We start from the raw sequence: 13,516 nt of genomic DNA, 5'->3' as shown, positions 1-13,516 counted from the left end.
AAGCTTGCTTGAATGCTTTTTATGGAACATAGAAGAGTAAAGAACAAAATACCTTGTGTGATTTGAGCCTTAATGAGTGGTTACACATTTTAACTACAATTTTTGTTCATCGAGTGTTATATCTCTTCTATGATTGTAATCTCAGTTTTGCTTGATTCTTTATGTCCAATGATTGATGTTTTGAATTGCATTTAGCATGATTGAGGCCATCTTTGCATAACTCATTGACCCATATGGCCTACCCTTTGCATCTACCATTGTTAACCTCTTTGAGCCTTATTGACCCCATTGATTGTAATATCAACACATCACAACCTTAAGCGGAAAACCATGATTTACCTTGGATTGTATCCTTGGTTAACTTAGGTTGAGGAGTGTATATCATTCAAGTGTGGGGAAAATGTTGAGAAACATTGGTAGTAAATGAAAATGTGCGTTTTTGGGTATTCGTTGAAACTTTTGGAAAATGGGAACATTCATGTATGAACTACTAAAACATATGCATTTTATTTAAAAAAAAAAAACATCATCTTGAAAAGGGGATGAAAGTTACCCCTAAGTGAAGGAAAATGAATAAGAAATGCATATGTGATGTGAATGATAAATCATACATGAGTGTTTGTGAAAAAAAAATGATGGAAGGTTAGGATTTCATTTTATTTTGATTTGGTTGATATAGGTTGAGTTGGATACTTAAACTAATACAAGGATTCAATCATTTTAGTCTACTTGACCAAATCTATCCCATCTTAACCATAACCCCATTACAACCCTAATAAGTCCTCATGATAAGTGCATTCATGCATCACTTGTTGTTGATTGTTAGATGAAAAGCAAATCCTTGAAAACATTATTAGAGGAGACTTGAATGAATTGACCCTTGGACACCGAGTGATTCGAGTGTATATACACACCTAGTGAGGGTTCGATCACTCAATTCTATGTTTTCACCCTTCTTATCATGCATTCTAGCAAGTTGCATCTTTTCGATGAGTTGGATCAATTCAATGGATTTTGTTTGCACTGAGTTAATTCTTTGCTTGGCCCTATATGTTTATACTCTTGCGTGGAATTTTATTATTTGTTTTCATCAAACCAATAGGATACATAGATAGTATATAATATACTTGCATGCATATACATAGTTGCATTTAATAAGTTGAATCCCTCTTGATTGTTTTCCTTGTTGGTTTAGCATTAGAACATGTTATTATTTAAGTGTGGGGAAATTGATGAGTCCATATTTGTTGGTGTATTTTGACTCAAATTGGATGGATTCTAGCACATGAATTCACACTTAAGCACGAAAATAGCATACTTTTGTGTTTTGTCCTTAATTTGATCCTATATGTGAAAACATGCAATTTTGTACTTGAAATGAGCAATTTAATTCCACTTTTATTTCATTTAATGCCATGACATATTTGTTGAGTGATTTCAGATCAATTAGGCAAGAATGGATAGCCAAAAGTGGAAGAAAGCATGTACAAGGGAGAAAACATGAAGAAAAGAAGGAAAAGCACACACAGCAAGGTGTGCGTACGCACAAGCAAGGTGTGCGTACACACAAGCAAGCGTGCGTACGCACAAGACCGATTCATCCAAGTGTGCGTGCGTACGCACAAGAGGAAATTTGCATGTGTGCATGCGCACAAGTACCTGTGCGTACACACAGGAGCCCATTCAGCCAAGTGTGCGTACGCACACATCTGTGTGTATGCACAGGACCCTGCACGTGATTTCATTAATGAAACGCGTGCTGTGCGTTTTCTGAGGCCTTTTGGCCCAATTTTTGAAGGCTCAACATTGAAATGAAGTGTTATATGAAGGGGGATTGAAGACATATGAAGGCATTAGAGTAGAAGGCCACATTTTTCATTTTCTTAGCATAGTAATTAGGATTAGGAGTAGTAGTGTAGAGTAGAGAGCTCTCCTAGGGTTTATGTAGTTTTCATGTAGCATTTTATAGCAAGCTTAATTTTGGATTTTGATCATCTTTAATTGTAAGTACTCTTTAATTCCTCTTTAATTACATTGTCTTTATTTTCAATTTCCTTTGGTTCAAGTTACTTTGTTCATATTTGCAATTTTGTATTTCTTGAAGTTTTGATCAATGAATTTTATGTTTCATGCTCCCTTTATGTTTGATTGCTTGTTTATGTTTGGTATTGTTGATAGTTGGTTATAGTTTGTTATTTTTCCTTGCAATTTCCCATGTTTTACTTTTATGAACACAAGGTGTTTGTGAAAATGCCAACCTTAAGTTTTGAGTAGACTTCCACACTTTGGCTTGGGATTTGAGTCCCTAGGATACTAGAGTCATAATGTCCGACATTTAGTGGTAATTCTCGGGTAGTTAGTTGACCCTTGTTTCCATTGACGCTAGCCTTTTATCAACTAGTTTGGGAAGTTGGTTAGGACTTATGGATTAAGGTCAATTATGTAATACCCAAAACTTTTGAAAAGTCTTATTATGATCAAGTCTCAAATCATATAGTTATTTATAGCCTTAATTTCAGAAATCATTTTATTAAAGATGATTAAGGCAAGTTTTGATTTATTGAATTTGAGATAAGTTATGGTTATTATCCAATTTTATAATTATTGGATTATTTTCTATATTTAAATCATATAGTTGGTAGTTGTGAAATAATAAGGGTTTTTATATGATTCGGATTAAATAATTAATATTTTAAATATTAATACTGTTACTTTGGAAAATAAAGGGTTTAATTATATTATTTCTAATTATTTTGATTCCCCTACCCGGTTACCCGGTTCCCCTGAACCCAACACACACACGCACCTAACACTACAGCAGCAACAGCTGCTACCAGAAGAAACAAAAGAGAGAAAAGGGCCAGGAGGAAACAGGGAACGCAGAGGGAAGCAGGGGAGGAAGAGAGGCGCGGGCTGGCGCCGGCGGGCCTCACCGTCACAGCCGAGCTGCTCGCCGCTCACCGCCATCACGAGGACCAGAACCGAGCAAGGGGGAAGAAGCCACGCGGCAGAGGAGAGAAGAAGAGGAGCTCACGTCATCGCCGCCACCCATGGAGCCGCGGGCTGCGCCCAGTCGCCGTCGGGGTCACTGCGTCTTCGTCCTGTTCCTGGAGCCAGCAGTTGCGCCTCTGTCACGCGAGGAGGAGCGCGACCCACCGCGCAGAGCTGCGCCGCCGTGTGCTATTGCCGTCGCCTCGGATTGATGCCGCTGTCGAGCTTCGAGGAGAGAGAAGGAGGTTGCGGGGAGGATGAGGCGCGATGGTGGTTTGTTCTGCCACCCCTACTGCCATCGCCGTCAGGAACGGCCACCAGAGCCGCCACGAAGGATAGCGAGAGGCAGAGAGCTCGCGGTGGGGGAAGGGCCAGGCGCCGTTGTGCTATGGAGCAGAGTGAGCCGCGCCGGTGCTGTTAGAGGTCTCACCGCCGCCGGAAAAGGGTTCAGGCCGCCGTAGGTGTCGCTGTCAGAAGGGTAAGCTGCGCCTCTGTGTTTCTGACCACCGGGAGTGGTTATGTGGCTTCCAGAATCACCGCCGGAGCTCCAGGATGAGTTTCTGCCACTTGAGATCCTGCTGCCGTCGCTGGAAAAGTTTGCCGGTAAGGGTTTTAATTGTGGTTTCTGTCCTTTTTGAATTCCGAGGATATTATAGTCACTGCGTGTTTGTTCCAGTTGTCGTGATTGGAATTTGTCGCCGCTGCCGCTTGAGGTGGCTGCTGAGTTGCCACTGAACCGGCTCGGAGACTGCCGCTGTTTCGGTTCAGCCGTTCCTTCTTCGGTTCGGTAAGCGTCTCGATTTGAAAGCCCTTTCATTACTGTTCTGTAATCTCACGCTGAGGTTTATGGCGTTAATTGCTATAAAATTGAGTTTCGGTTGTTGTATGTTGCGATTAGAGTTGTTGAGACTGTTGCGAAAGTGGCTTGGAGCTGAAGTTTTGGTTGCCGTCAGTTCGGGTTGAGGCGGAAAGGACTCTGTGAGGCGTTTGGGTTATGGAATTGCGTTTTGAGGTAGGGGCGCTTTCCGAAAACTATAGTTTATTATTGGAATTATTACATATGGATACTGTTGTGAGATATTGTGTATTTGGTGATTGTATCTGCCTTATGTGTTATTTGATTGACTCGAGTGATTATGGATGTTGGTTTGGTTGAATGGTTGTGCGGCTTTGTGAAATGTAATGTTTTGAAGTGATTCTTTAAAGATTTGAAATCTGAGTTTAATCCGTTGAGGATTGATTTGATTTGAGTCAATTATTTGATGATGTGAAAAGTCGAATGCACTTTTGAATTTAGCCTGGTTTACTTTAATTGACTTGATCTTGGACAAATGATTTGTTACTGAACCGTTTCTTTAAAGCTTTGAAAATGAGTTAAATCGGTTGATATTGAGTTGATTTTTAAATGGTTTTCTTGAGATATGCCACTGAGGTGACTGTTGGATTTAGCTTGCTTTGAATTGATTTCTGGTTTTGATATGTTGAAAAGAAATGAGAAACGGTTTAGTTGGGACCCGAACCGGGTGGCAAAAGTCCAAGTTTTAGGGGAGGTGCTGCCGAAATTTCTGCAAAATCCTAGTCGTGTTTGAAAAGTTATTTGAAAAGGGATGGATTTGAGAAATTGTATTATGTGATTTATTAAGAGAATAATTATGTTTTCAAGCTTAATTTATTTAATGAACTTTATGCGTTGAGTTCGGCCCATTTTGAAATGAACTATTTTTTCCGTTTGAATCACTGAAGGAAAGAATGATGCTCTAATATTGATTTCAATATAAAAAGGGTCTTTTAGTGATTTTAAAGGAATTTAGACCTTTGATTGGGTAATTAAGTTTGAGGCAATTTGGAAGAGTTAGAAAAATGGGTTCCAAAAAGAAACTTGAAGGTGATTTGATTCAAATGAACCGGTTCCGTTTCAAATGAGTTGATTTTTGGACCGGGTTGGAACTTGTGATTTTGAATGGCCGGTTTTATAGTAAATTCAGTTTTATTTACTTGAACCGATAATCTATGATTTTAAGAGTTTCAATGAATTTTAAGGAATCGATATAGGTTGACCTTCCCTAAAGACTTGGAATTCTGTCGGGAAACTTTTGTTATAAAATCCCATTGTTGGATGGGTGATTTTGAATGCTTTGAAATAAATCCTTAACTTGCCATGGTTTTGGAAGTTTTGGAAAGAGAATGTCGAGAGTGGCTTTGTTTTAAAAAGGAAACTCACTTTGAGTAAATTTGGCTTATGAGCCTGAGATGATTTGAACATGAGATCTTCAAAGTCAAGGCTAAAAAGAGTTGAAACTCTATTTCAAGTGAAATGAATTGAGAAAAGTGATTTATGGCTTAAATGCCGATTGATGAATTTGATAATGTTGAATGGTGGAAGTGCTATTTTGTTATGAGCCGGAAAGGCTGTGTATGCTATTGAACTATGGCTGATTGCCGAATGAATTGTGGGCCGTATGGCTGATTATGAATTATGAGTTTAAGCCGAAGGGCTGTATTTATTGATAAATTGGTTGATTCTGGATTGAACCGTGAGCTGGATGGCTGAGATGAATGTTGAATGTGAATATGCTTGTGTTTTCTCTCTGGTTGTAAGGGTGACAGGGCACCGATACCCTCTAATGGCGACAGGGCGCAGATACCCTCTAATGGTGACAGGGCACATATTCCCTCTAATGATATTAATGCGCAACAGAGAGACTGTGCCCGGGTTAGCTACCGGACACGTCGGTTTGGCTTGGTAACCGACGGATGATATCATCAGCCACTAGGGACAGGCATGCATCATTTGCATCTATGTGACATTGTTTGGGTGTGCATATTGTACTCGGTTTGCCTATGTGATTAATTTCTAATTGTTCTACTTGCAATGACTGTTTGTTTGTGCTTGCATCTTCCTATTTGTGTTTGCTATTGGGACTCTGTTGGATTGTGGTGATTGGTTGATGGTTGGATTGTTTGGGCCTAGGGCCGTGGTTGAAATGAGGTGGACCGATGGTTTGTTTTGGTTGTGTTCTGGTTTGAAAAAATATGAAAGGCTATTTTGGTTTAGCTTAGATAAACCTTTTTGAAAGGCTTTTGAGTTTTTGAGAATTGAACGGTTCTTCTTTCAGAAAAGATTTTCAGACTTTACTTTTACTGTAAACCGTTGTTTTTGAAAAGGAGACATAAGACGATTATTAATCACTGGTACGGTTTATCTTCACGTATCCTATTACAGTAATTCCCAAAAACCCTCCACTGAGAACCCTTTCGAGGATGATGTTCTCACCCCCTCTACATTTTTCCCCTTTCAGGATATGGGCGCAGAAGTTACAAAGAGTTTATTTAGTTGTTGTTGTGATGCTCTGTATTGCTTTAGATTATGGTTTATTGTACCCTCGCCTTTATCTTGAGATATTTTGTAAGAAGGATAGGAATTGTATTGTCTAATGCTTGTATATATATATATATATATATATATATATATATATATATATATATATATATATATATATATATATATATATATATATGGATGTACTCTTTATGAGTTGTTGTAAGTTGTATGGTATTTATGGATGTATGTTATCGAACGTAAGTATCTTTGGGAGCGGTATTGCGGTTTAAAGTTTTAAACAGGCTCATATTTTAGTATTAAATAGTATAAGTGTCGTCGTAATGTCCGAGCTATCAGAGTCGCGCAGCCGGAAGTGTGAGCTTTGGTAGTTAGGGTGTTACAAATTATGCTTGCTTGACTTACTCATCGATGGTTAGGGTTAACTAAGCAAGATCGACTCATCATAATTATCATAGTTGTGGTTATGGCAATGATAGAATTCTTAGACTCTCATTCCCAAGTCAAGGCTCTTTATGCATTTATAGCATTTTCACTAGTTTTGATCTCATCTTTTCTTTACTTGCATGAATTACAATTTTGATCATTCCTTAGTTCTTTTATTACTTAGTTCTTTTAATCTTTAGTTCTTTGATTGCAAAACCCCTTTTTGCCTTCACAACCGAAAGAGTAACACTCTCAATTGCGTCCTAGGGAGAACGACCTGAGGTTTCATTACACTCGGTTTATATTTGAATTGAATTAAACTTTGATGTTTGGGATTGAATTTCCGGTTTGGGCTATACTTGCAACGAACCGCTTATTCTTGTTTTGCGAAATTCCAAACTGGTGCAAATCCTAATCATCAAGGACTCGAAGAGAAATGATGATCTTGATGAATATTGAGAATTGATAACTGAAAGTGATTTGAGATGAGGAATGGTAATTTCTGGTGATGATTTGATGATGAGAAAAAGATTGGATTATATGAGAGTGTGCAGAGCCTATATCTCCGGCGTAGCAGATTGTTCTGCTGCATGACTAGTTGTTGTTGAGAGTGTGCAGAGCCTATATCTCCGGTGTGGCAGATGTTTCTGTCGCATGACTTATCGAATGTTGAAAGTATGCGGGGCCTATATCCCCAGCATGGTAGATTGTTCTGTTGCATGATTTGTTGTGGTTGGTTCCTTCTCTGCTGCAGGAAGTGTGTAGGGCCTATATCCCTGGCGTAGTAGACTCCCTACTACATGAGTGTGCAGGGTACTATATTCCTGGCGTGGCAGAAAAGGCTACATCCAGGAGGATGTCTCGGGTTGGCATTTACGGATAGACAAGTGATATTACGAGCTAATAGGATAGACATTCATCATATGCATCTTCTATATGCTTGTTTGCTTTGATTACTTGAGTTTGCCTCACTATATAACATGCCTACTTGCTTCTTGAATTACTTGCTGTAAATGAATACTATCTGTGTTTTACTTGCTTGCATTTATCTTGTGATTGTCTAGTGCTGAGGAGGTTAGGTAGGTGGTGGTGATGGGATCGCACGGAGGTTAGGTTGGCGAAGGCTGTGGGATACAGCAATGTGATTAGTATTAGTTAGAATTCCCCTAAGTTTAGATAACCTGGTTTATGGTTTAAGTTTCTTATGTATTTATTTTATTTCGTTAAGCTTGAATATCCGTATGTGATGTGAAGTTATAGGATTGCCTTCGGCGTCCCGGAGCTTTACATCTTACATCATTGGGCACTGCTACCAAACTGAGAACCTCCGGTTCTCATTCCATACTTTGTTGTTGTTTTTCAGATGCAGGTCGTAATCTACTTGGTGAGATTGCGGATATGGTGACAGAGCGGAGTATGGTTCGTTCCTTGTTTATTTCTGTTTTACTTTCGTCATAGTATTCTCTCACCTTTTGTATATTTATCTTTATGGCCTTAGAGGCCTATTTGAGAGATAGGTTGTATAAGCTGTTTTAATTCTAAAGCTCTGTATCTTTCTATTTGTAACTAGTCGGCTTAAACTCCGCAAGCTGCGGCTAGTTCTCTATGATTATTATATTCTTATATTTATATATATTTTATTCTCTTATACTTATACCTTGTATCTTATGCGTTAGCTTCGTGTGAACGTTTTGCGCTTTTGTAAATCTGTCTTTGAGCTTAATCCTTCATCAGGCTCCTAGAATATATTATTTTTTTCTATATATAAATATGTATAAGCCTTAGGACTGTTGTAACCTCTGATTAACCTTTGCTTTACGGCTAGAGGTAAGGCTTAGGGTAATTGAGGTGTTACATTTAGTGGTATCAGAGCGGTTCGTCCTTGTGAGCCTGAGGGATGGACCGATTGTGCTTCGTTGCATAATCTGAGCCATTTTTTCTTTCATGCTATTTAGGTTATCTACTTGATATCTCATAGCATGCTTGTTTGTGAGTGCCTTTTTGGATAATTGAAGCACTAGACTTTTGATATTGAGATTGATCACCTTGATATCGATTTTTTGGTGTGGAAAGGAAGCCTGAATAGGCAACTCACGGAAGAGGTCGATCACGTTAGCGGAGAGGTAGTGAGGAAGACTAACCTAGCCTATGCGTTATGAGCTCAACATGTCCCGGAAAACCGATTCGCGGAGTTGCAGCGTATCAGTTGATGGGTGAGGCTCAACACTGGTGGCAAGAGAAGTGCCAACTGTTTCTTTTGCAGTTTTTACTTAAGGTTTTCAATTTCTAAACGGTATGGTTTAGAATTCTTGTTGAAAAAGTTCTAAAGCTTAAAATGATTTTGAAAATTTGGTTTGAAACTGTTGGTTTAAATGATTTGGTTTTGAAAGAAAGTCGAAATTCTTGGTTTGAATGATATCGTTTAAAAATAAAAGTGAGTTCTATGATTTTATCAACTTGTGATTTTGGCTTGTAATTTAACTTATCAGAAAGGGTTTAATTTGAAAGGTTCTGATTTAAGGATTTTAATGAATTTAGAAGAATCATGCTTTAAAGTGATTGATTTACAAATAAATGATTTTTGACTCTTTTGAGAAAGTTTTAACAATGAACTAGTTCATATTGAACTTGTTTTAAAGGTTTTGAAAAGTATTACAAAAATCGGTTTTTGTCTTAAAGGATAAATTCTGGATTCTTAATGACGATAATCAGAGTGACGCAGCGGAAGGCGAGAGGGGACATCGACACAGTAGGGCGCTTCGAGTAGGATATATCACGTGATTTGATTTTCGAGGGAGAAAATCTTTTTAAGGAGGGGAGGATGTAAGAACCGGGTTTTTTACGTAAAATCGTTTTAATAAAATAATTTTTAGTGCCCGGAATAGATTCAAAATTTAGAAGTTTTAATTTAAAAAAAATGTGAAATTTGATTTCAGTGAATTATTCTGAGTTAGAAAATATTTTTCTTTCAAAAAATTTTTGTAAAAATACATACTGGCGCTTAAGCTGGCAGTACCGGCTTTAGTCTGTCCAGTACCACATATTTTGGAAAATAATATTTTTAAGATTGATTTATTTTTTTGAAAGGACAAAAAGAATTTAAAATTGAAAACCAGACACTAATCTTAAAAGGTTTTGGCCTAAAGTGGGCCAAACGAGTTAAAAACGCTAACGGGTTGGACCGGGGCTAAACCGGGCCCAAGGCCCAACATATATAAGCTCATTTCTTCCCCCAAATGAGAGAGAGCCGCGGTTTTGAGATGAGAGGAGAAGAGGGGAGTGGTTACTATTCATCTCCACCTTTCGGGAGCCATAACTTGAGCTACGGAGCTCCGATTGACGAGCCGTTTGCAGCCACGCGAAGCTCTCGTTGAGATTTATGTTTCTATCTAAGAAAACCTGGTAAGAACTCGAAGCTCAAGTCCCAGTTTTTTGCCCTAGATTTCTGCGTTTTTGAGGTTATGGGTTTTGAGTAGATTTTGTGGTTTTGCTTGTTTAGGTGATCTCTAGTAACGGGTAATTATTGGATTTTATCCATACTCTCGTTGGATAAGGTAAGGAACCTCTTTATCCTTGTGGTGTGATATAGTATGAGATTTAGTTGTTGATGTGTGGTTATGTTGTATGTATGAAGCTTGTTTTTGGAGTTGGTAGTGGCTTTTGGTTTGGCTTTGATGGTTTGAAGCTTGGTAGAAGCTTGATTGGAATCAAGTTTGGTGTCGGAGCATAGTGGGAATCGGCCAATGTATGGTTTCGATTTCCTTTATGTAATATGTAATGTTTATGGACACTTAGGCTAGTGACCCATAGGATAGGATTGAATTAAATTGGTTGTTAGAATTGTTGTATGATGATTTGATAATTTGGGTTGTTGATGAATTGAAATGTTGATGTTGATAGTATGATATTGAGGATTGAGATTGAAATTGATTATGATGATTGTTGGAAATGGTGGAATGGAATTTGATTAATGTGTTGATTAAAAAAAAAATGAATGTATTGTTATGTATTTGATAATGGAAATTGATGAATGTGGTTGGTGGAGGAATGATTTTAGTGTTATATATTTGATATTTGAGGTTGAGGATATTGAAGGGTGAATAAAAAATTTGGTATGAATGGTAGATTGTGACACAAAGAGTGAGTTATGAGGTAAATTGGAGTTGGTATGGTTTCGATCTGATTTTTGGTTGAAATATTTTGAAAGTTGAGATTTGGCAAAATTCTGCATAATCTATTTTCTGGAAGCAGCTTCAGACACTTTTTGGGAATGATCTAACAATCACAATTGAATGGGATTAATTTTTCTCGAATTTTTGTGATGTGTAGAAAAATCCTGGAAATTTTGGTTAAAGTTTAACGGTCGGATTAGGAGATATAAACTTTTGAAGTTTGTTACTTTAAAACTGATTTTCTGCTGCTACATAATCAAACCAGCAACTTTCCAAGCCTATATCTCCCAATCCTGACCATAATTTTGAGTGGCACCAAAAGGACATTGAGACTTGGACTATTTTCTTATTTGTGTCAAAATTTCAGACTATTATAAATTTTGTGAAAGGAGTTGTGCTCGTTTTAAAAATAGAGCTCTTAGCTATTTTGACAGCAAAACTAGTTTTTGAAAGTAAACTTGTAATCAGTATAACTCTCTCCAGAAAAAATGATTTTTCTATGAGACTTTGACTGATTTAAAGCTCTATGAGTCTAGTTTATTTCTGGAAAATTTCAGATACATCAAATGAAAATATGATTTTTGGTGGATTTTCTAAGAACATGGTAGCTTGCTATCTTGGTGCAGAGATTTCAAACTTAAAATCAGTTTTTGCAAGAGAAATGGTTTTTTTTTATTGTATTCAACTAAACTATTTCAACTGGGTTTGAATCTATAGGATACTTCCGTTTTGAGTCTAGAGACGGAGAATTAGACTTGTAAGCTTCTGTGACACAATTTTAAGACTTTGGGCTTAATTTCGGGTCTTAGAACATGGAAAAGGTCCTAGGTAATTTACTTAGTATTATTTTGAAAAGTTAGAGAACGGAGGCTTAGGTTTCTGGTGTACTGAGGATGGGTATGGTAGAGGAGAAAGGAGGATGGTATTGGAATTGGGAAAAACTGATGAACTATTTAGTTGGAATGGAAAATATGAATTGAGGATGGCTGAGATGAGTTGAGAACTCGAAGAGAAATGATGATCTTGATGAATATTGAGAATTGATAACTGAAAGTGATTTGAGATGAGGAATGGTAATGTCTGGTGATGATTTGATGATGAGAAAATGATTGGATTATATGAGAGTGTGCGGAGCCTATATCTCCGGCGTAGCAGATTGTTCTGCTGCATGACTAGTTGTTGTTGAGAGTGTGCGGAGCCTATATCTCCGGCGTGGCAGATGTTTCTGTCGCATGACTTGTTGAATGTTGAGAGTATGCGGGGCCTATATCCCCGGCGTGGCAGATTGTTCTGCTGCATGATTTGTTGTGGTTGGTTCCTTCTCTGCTGCAGAAAGTGTGCGGGGCCTATATTCCTTGCGTAGTAGACTTCCTACTACATGAGTGTGCAGGGCACTATATCCCTAGCGTGGCAAAAAAGGCTATATCCGGGAGGATGTGTCGGGTTGGAATTTACGGACCGACAAGTGATATCATGAGCTAATAGGATAGACATTCATCATATGCATCTTCTATATGCTTGTTTGCTTTGATTACTTGAGTTTGCCTAACTGTATAACATGTCTACTTGCTTCTTGAGTTACTTGCTGTAAATGAATACTATCTGTGTTTTACTTGCTTGCATTTATCTTGTGTTTGTCTGGTGCTGAGGAGGTTAGGTAGGTGGTGGCGATGGAATTGCATAGAGGTTAGGTTGGCGAAACCTGTGGGATACAGCGGTATGATTAGTATTAGTTAGAATTCCCCTAAGTTTAGATAACCCGGTTTATGGTTTAAGTTTCTTATGTATTTATTTTATTTCGTTAAGCTTGAATATCTGTATGTGATGTGAAGTTCTAGGATTGCCTTCGGCGTCCCGGAGCCTTACATCTTACATCATTGGGCACTGCTACCAAACTGAGAACCTCTGGTTCTCATTCCATACTTTGTTGTTGTTTTTCAGATGCAGGTCGTAATCTACTTCGGTGAGATTACGGATATGGTGACAGAGCGGAGTATGGTTCGTTCCTTGTTTATTTCTGTTTTACTTTCGTCATAGTATTCTCTCACCTTTTGTATATTTATCTGTATGGCTTTAGAGGCTTATTTGAGAGATAGGTTGTATAAGCTGTTTTAATTCTAAAGCTCTGTATCTTTCTATTTGTAACTAGTCGGCTTAAACTTCGCAAGTTGCGACTAGTTCTCTATGATTATTATATTCTTATATTTATATATATATTTTATTCTCTTATACTTATACCTTGTATCTTATGCGTTAGCTACGTATGAACGTTTCGCGCTTTTGTAAATCTGTCTTTGAGCTTAGTCCTTCATCAAGCTCCTAGAATATATTATTTCTTTCTATATATAAATATGTATAAACTTTAGGACTGTCGTAACCTCTGATTAACCTTTGCTTTACGACTAGAGGTAAGATTTAGGATAATTGGAGTGTTACATAAAGCATCATGGTCTGTGCCAAATCCAAAAGCATTCTAAAATCCCAAAGTATCACGACCGCTGAGAGAAGTAGGCAAAAGCAACTGGTAATTTGGTTCAGGTTGGTTAGTTCCAGGGCTATTGACGGTGTAATTATCTTGTCCATTAGA

At 37.9% G+C, this 13,516-nt stretch overlaps 1 long non-coding RNA gene across 1 annotated transcript; it reads left to right on the top strand.

Annotated features, from left to right (window-relative positions):
• The first annotated feature begins 9,997 nt into the window (after positions 1–9,997).
• LOC140181719 (uncharacterized) lies at positions 9,998–13,158 on the top strand. Its single transcript, XR_011876814.1, has 3 exons — positions 9,998–10,159; positions 10,257–10,311; positions 12,871–13,158. It is a non-coding gene; the product is annotated as an uncharacterized lncRNA (long non-coding RNA).
• Positions 13,159–13,516: the final 358 nt, after the last annotated feature.

The sequence above is a fragment of the Arachis hypogaea genome, chromosome 18, assembly GCF_003086295.3.
Source record: "Arachis hypogaea cultivar Tifrunner chromosome 18, arahy.Tifrunner.gnm2.J5K5, whole genome shotgun sequence".
In the NCBI taxonomy this organism is placed as follows: Eukaryota; Viridiplantae; Streptophyta; class Magnoliopsida; order Fabales; family Fabaceae; genus Arachis; species Arachis hypogaea.
Note: the sequence above shows the minus strand (reverse complement) of the source record. Positions and strands in the feature narration are given on the sequence as shown.